The sequence below is a fragment of the Castor canadensis genome, chromosome 8 (genome assembly GCF_047511655.1).
Source record: "Castor canadensis chromosome 8, mCasCan1.hap1v2, whole genome shotgun sequence".
Classification (NCBI taxonomy): domain Eukaryota; kingdom Metazoa; phylum Chordata; class Mammalia; order Rodentia; family Castoridae; genus Castor; species Castor canadensis.
The window spans coordinates 141774016-141780320 of record NC_133393.1 but is presented as its reverse complement, the minus strand read 5'-3'; the positions used below and the strand labels follow the sequence as shown (position 1 = coordinate 141780320).

General features: G+C 40.3%; 1 long non-coding RNA gene across 1 annotated transcript; it reads right to left on the bottom strand.

Annotated features, from left to right (window-relative positions):
- Nucleotides 1–338: 338 nt before the first annotated feature.
- On the bottom strand, nucleotides 339–6103 carry LOC141425575 (uncharacterized). The gene is made up of 3 exons (XR_012450551.1): nucleotides 5935–6103; nucleotides 5115–5264; nucleotides 339–4376 (listed from the first exon to the last, which is right to left on the bottom strand). It is a non-coding gene; the product is annotated as an uncharacterized lncRNA (long non-coding RNA).
- Between the last annotated feature and the right edge of the window lie 202 nt (nucleotides 6104–6305).

Genomic DNA, 6305 nt, shown 5'->3' with positions numbered 1-6305 from the left:
TGGTGAAAGCCGTAACTTATAATAACTGAGTGGGCCTCTTGCTCTATCCCCTAATAAAAGTCCACCCTTTTTGAAAGAAGGATCCCCAACCTTAGCTTTTTGTAATTTCTACCCTCAGTCATTCTCTAGAACTCTTTAGCTGCCCTCTAGCTCTGAGCTTTGGGTATTGGGGCCTCAGCTCCTGGTGACTTCTCTAGGACCTTTAAGGTGTTCCTTGCTACTATTATAGATACTGATGCTGCTGGTGCTGCCCAGAGTCCTGTCTGTTCTTCATATTACCAGCCCAGCCTGCTTTACTCATGATAAACACAAATAAGCAAAGAGATCATTCAGGAGAAACCATTTATTAGGCTTAATGTTGCAACACCTGGGGGGATTTCACATAGGATAGGGCCTCTATGTTACCTTAAAATATTTGTAAAACAGCCTGGTTATGTAGACAGAGGAGAAATTTTACTTCTACCAGTCATAACACAGCTTCCAGTTCTGCCAATAACAAGCCCTACATAGGCACCAATCACAGCCCTTCCAAAGGACCTATCACAGACCTTACAGTGCGTCAATCAGAAAGATTCTGTTGAGTTACTGGAGAGGTGCTCCCTCTCTGGCCTGAGTGAGCATGACAGGGTGAGGAAGGTCATCTAGACTTGTCTTGTGTGCAAGACATTCTGTGAATGAAGTTTTCCAAAACCATTGCATGTTGTCTGGAGTGGTCATGATTGGAGTGAGGCTTCCTGAATCAGTAGTCATAGCCTCATTGGCTGTGGTTGCTATGTTCCTTGCAGCTGAAGTATAGCTTTCTAAGGTGTCCGTGAAGTGTTCAAAATAGCCTGGCTGTCAAAATGACAGTCAGGAGGTTGCCAAAAGAAGGGCTGCTTGGCTAACAGTGCCTCACTTAAAGCAGCCAGGCACACGGGCAGGGTCTAACAACTGTCAAAGAGTCAAATCCACCAGACTCCTAACAGCTTAACTATTATTTGAAATAAAAATAAGCCTAAAAGGACACTGACAATAAAGACTAATTATTAACATTCTTTACAGTATTTAACAGTCTTTAATTCCTAGACAAATATCCTTAGGAAAGTTGGACCATTCTATCTGTCCCACTTATTTTACCTTCTTTTGTCACACACTTAGTAGTTGGGTTAGCCTCAATACAAACAGAACAATTTCCTGTGAGAGTCACCATTATGAACACTGCAGATATCCAAATGTTTTGCCTTCCTAGTTTCTCCTGTGTTATTAACAGTTCACGTTTTACATGTGCTGGGACACATGTTCCACAGTGGAAGTTTCAGATCAAAAGAACAGACAGCAAAATAACCCATAACAAATGCAGGTTACAAAATATATTCAGGTTCTGTAACAACACGTATATTTAGAGTTTGAGCTCTTTACATAAACCCAGTTCTGCTACATAAACCTCTCTCTCTCTCTCTCTCTCTCTCTCTCTCTCTCTGGGGAGCAGGAGAGGGTTATACAATGAATAATGAATGCAGGTTTGGGGCACAGGTAGCAGGAAGCAAAAATTTCCATACTATCTACCATTTTATGCCTACTTTATGACATATACCATGTGTCATATAACTTAAAATACGTTGTAAGATTTAATCTTCACAATTACCCTGAAAAAAGTGTAATTCTCGTGCTCATTTAACAGATGAAGACCAGAGTTCAAGGACAAGTTCTTTAAATTCACACAGTGGATCTGTGATGAAGACAAGTTTGAACATAAATCTATCTCAGTTCCAGGCCTTAGGCACTTAACTGCTATTCTCTTCTAGATTTCAATTTTTTACTTCCTATAGTGCCTAGAAAGATAATGTCTTAGTCTATTTCCTTCTGCAAAAACAGAATACTTGAGACTGGATAATTTATAAAGAACAAATATTTATTTCTTATACTTCTGGTGGCTAACAAGTCCAATGTAAAGGGGCCTGGTTCTGGCAAAGGCCTTCTTAATGTATTATTCCATGACAGAAGACAGAAGGGAAGGAGAGAAAGAGAAAGAGAGACAGAGACAAAGAGAGATGAGAAAGAGAGACAGCTTGCTTTCCTAACAAACTGACTTTGAGATAACTAACTCACTCTTGTGATAACATTAATTCATTCATAAGGCCAGGAGCTCACGACCTAATCATCTCTTGTGGGGCCCCACCTCCCAACACTGTTGCATTGGGAATTATGTTTCCAACACACAAATTTTGGAGGACACATTCAAACCCTAGCAGACAGTAAACACATGGCTGGACCTCAACTACTCTTGCATTTACTGAATGCTTAAAAATATTTTTAAAGTACTTGTGTTCTTAGCACTCAACTCTGTCACAGTGCTTACACATAGTAAATGTTTAATAAATACTTTTTGTTTTAATATGCAGCATTACAACTATCAAAGCCAAAAATACTCCTATAGTGTGTGGCAACTCAAGTTTGATTGGGGATGATATTTTATATCCCTATTTGTAAGCATGCTTTGTCTATTTTTATACAGTGTGCTGTTTTTATTTTATAAGAAGATAAAGCATAGCTTACTGGGAAATATACTTCTTTTGAACATTTCTTTCTTCTAACTCAGTGAGGTCTAATTATTTAGCTTAAGAGGCAGTAAGTTTAGTACCACATCTTTTCTCTTTTGCATGTATTAAATGTAAAGTAATTTTGAGAGAGTAAAATTCTCCTGCATGTTGACAAACCTAGGGCAAGGAGACAGGAAGTAGATATTGGTTTTGCTTCTCCTGTGCCCCATCCAGGATATGCTGATTGTCATGGAGAACTGTCTTCCCTCTTCAATTTATGTTTGCTTGATGGTTCCAGCACCTTCAAGACTCAGGAGTGAGGATGTAACCTTCACCTGGTCTTCTGATCTTATCCCAAGCCATAGCACAATTTGTTTTGTACCTGATTTGTCCCATTTTGTATGTGATATTTTTGTCTGTTTGTTTTAAAGTTTTGTTTCGGTTTGTTCATTATTTCACAGGTAGGCCAATGTGGCTCAATCCTGAGACCTTTGGTAGAAATATTGGGAAAGAAACGTTTACTATTTTTCTGGATGGGAAGAGGTACTTAAATTGCTTTTTCTGAAAAGCACCAACTCCTTACTTAGGCCCACAAATTAACTAAAAGCAGGAGAAAAGCATGGCACCTCTGCCTTCACTTTGTATCTGTCTTTGCTCTAAGCCATTCTCTCTGCAGTCATTTTGCAATCATCTTGGATTCTAGTAAGGACAGAACTGATAACATCTTCATGACAAGGGAAGGAAACTACTCCTAACAGGATAGAATACCTGCCAGGTGACAATGACTCTAGATAACAACTTCTCAAGAACCCCTGAAGAATAAGGCCACACCTATAATGCATACCTCCCCAGCTCAATTCTTTATTTATTTAAACCAATAACTCGTGTCTGTAGCCTGAAGATGGGCTGAGTGCTTTCTAGGCCTCTTCCTACAGTGTATCCTGGGTCATGTAGTAAATCTCCTTTCTCTGCCCTTTTCCATGTCTCTTTATTTGGCAAATAAGGGTGAGTGACTGGACCTAACATGTGGAAGCCGAGGAGTTTGGGCCTGGGGTCCAAAACTCCAGTTTGAGAATCTTGTAAGAGAGCAATCTGGAACAGCTGACAGCCAGCTGTGACTCCAAGAGGAAACTGACCTGAGAATGTCACTGACTCAAAAGAAAGCTATCATTTCTCATGACACCATTCAGGACTGTGGAACTGGCATCCTTTGAATCAAAACATACCTAGAATCGTGCAGATAAACTTAACAAATTCTTGTTTGTACACAACACACTTTGAGTTTCTATCATTTGCAACCCAAAAGTCCTAAGGAGAAGAGGAGCAAGATTCACCAAATACCTATATCCCTCTTGCCTTGTTTAATTGCCTCAGTGCCTTTGGATAGTAGGCTATATTTATCCCTACTTCACAAATAGGAACATTAAGACCCAGAGAAGTTAAGAAACTAGAAACACACAACCAGGAAGCAGCTGAAGTTGGATGCAATCCTATGTCTTCCCGGCTCTAAAATCAAGGTCCTTTCCACTGCAGCAAGAGCAGTCCTTAATAAATCATCCTTCCCAGCTGGGTGTGGATAAACAAGAGGACAGAGTCCTGGATTTGTTACTGTTGCTCACCATGCATGACTTTGAGCACTTTTCCTTTCCAAATCTCAGAGTTTTGCTTGTTTTTGTGTCTTGATGTATAAAACCATGGGGTTTGAACTAGATGGCCTTTGTTCAAAGTTCTTTCCAGTCCTTCAAATGTAGAATGTCAATTCTTGACTATTTTCTTAAAATTCCCAAGTTAGGTACTGGAAGAAGCAGACATTGAAGCAAGCCAATAAGCGACGTCTCCTTCAGCAAACCTCCTCTCCTAATTTGGGCAAATGGAAGTGGAATGTGTAATTAAAACTGCAAAAATAACAAGCTTCCGGCCAAGTTCTACCCTCACTTAACCATACTCTCGGGGCTTGATTTGAGGAGGGGTGGTGGATGTCGAACCCAGGGTGGAATTTGGCTTGATATGTGGATTCTTATAACTTCCCAATGATGTCAGTGCACTTATCTGAGAGACTGAGAAAGTGCTGAGTTTAGTCTATTCACCTCCATAAAGAAAAACTCGAAACCACTGGGCTGGGGCCAATGTCGACCAATGTTACAAAGCTCAGAACACTTTTGGCAGTGCAAAACTGTTTGGGGACAATCATACCCAACTCATATCGATTTATGGTGTGACCTTTCTTTCTGATTAATAGGCTGTTCTAAGATAGGGAATAACAGCCCCGTTCTTGCAACAGACTCAAAGAAAATGGAACCACTAAAACTTTCAGCAACAATTGATCCCAGAACAACTGAAGTTATAGAAATTAGAGCAGTAGCTACAGGGGATCAATGAGTTAAGTTCTCCTTCAGGAGAGAGCCAAGAAGCTAATGAAAACATTATCTAAATAATGCAACTCAAAGTGGAGTTTGGGTTCTAATTTCCCAAATAATGGCTTTTCCTTCATATGTCTGTTATACTAAGAATTATCCTCTGTCAGGGATTCTGGGAAGAGTTTTGATGATATAAAATGATATATGCCCATGGCACCTCAAAACGCCAAAGTTCTACCTGCATCCAAGTGTTCTCTCCACATTGAGCTCCAAAGCAGATGAAGTGTTATGGGTAAGAATAGGTTGGGCTTTAGAGTCAGAAGGTCTGGTTTCAACTTGATGTTCCATCACTCACCAATGAGAAAACTTCAGGCAATTTTTCCATCATCTGGGAAAAAAAGTAATAATAATGGTACTTCCTCATAAGATTGTTATGAAAATTAAGCAGGTTAATTCATACAAAATACACACTGCTTGGCACATAGCATGCATTCAGTAACTGCTAACTACTAATCTTAAAGGGTCCATACTCTTAGGAAAAAAGATCAAATGTAAACAGATCCAACTTCATTTTTATCAGGACCACTGCCTGGTATAGGCAATGTGGAACACTGTCAAGATTAAGGACAGCTTGCAACCTAATCTAAGTGTCTACAAGAACCTCCCAACAAATGTCTCGTGTCTCATTACTTTTTGGCTAGCCTATATGATCAAAGAGACAGGACAGCGTACAAAGAAAACAAAAGACAAGCACAAAGTAGGGCAACACTGAGGGACCTTGGCTCAACTTAGCAATGTCACATCACAACAGCTGCAAGAAACAGAAAAGAGGAGAGACTTGATATTTTAAAACAAATGCCAATATCCACTGGCATTGGTAAATATGGTATAGCTTGATTCATGTCTCAGAATCTGACCAATCAGGTAAGAGCTCCTCCTTATCTGGAGGAGGAGGGAAAGAGCAGGAAAGGAAACAGACATAGACATCCTCCCCCTTCGACCTCCTTTATTCATTGTTTCTCAAAACGTACCAGGCGAACCATCCATATCAAACTCACCTGGAATGCATGTTTCTGGACTCTCCACCAACATATTGAAACAGAACCTTGCAATGGGGCTCAAGAATCTGCATCTTCCATATTTCCCAAGTGAAATGAGATTTGAGAAACACTTTTCTAATTCCCTGTGAAGTCAACGAGCAGTAGAGGTGTACTGTAATTCATATTCAAGTAGTCAGATTTGGACTGGAGAGACTTCAGTATGAGGCAGAAGTTAAGAGGCCTGGAAGCCACTCCCACAATCAAGGTGGGAACAGCACTGAACCAGCTTCTTGGACCTTTGGTCTCCATTAGGAGCTCAGCTATCTGAGTGCCTGGTGCAGCATGGGGCCTGCCTGCATCTCTTTCCTTAGTTGTCAACATAGAAAAGA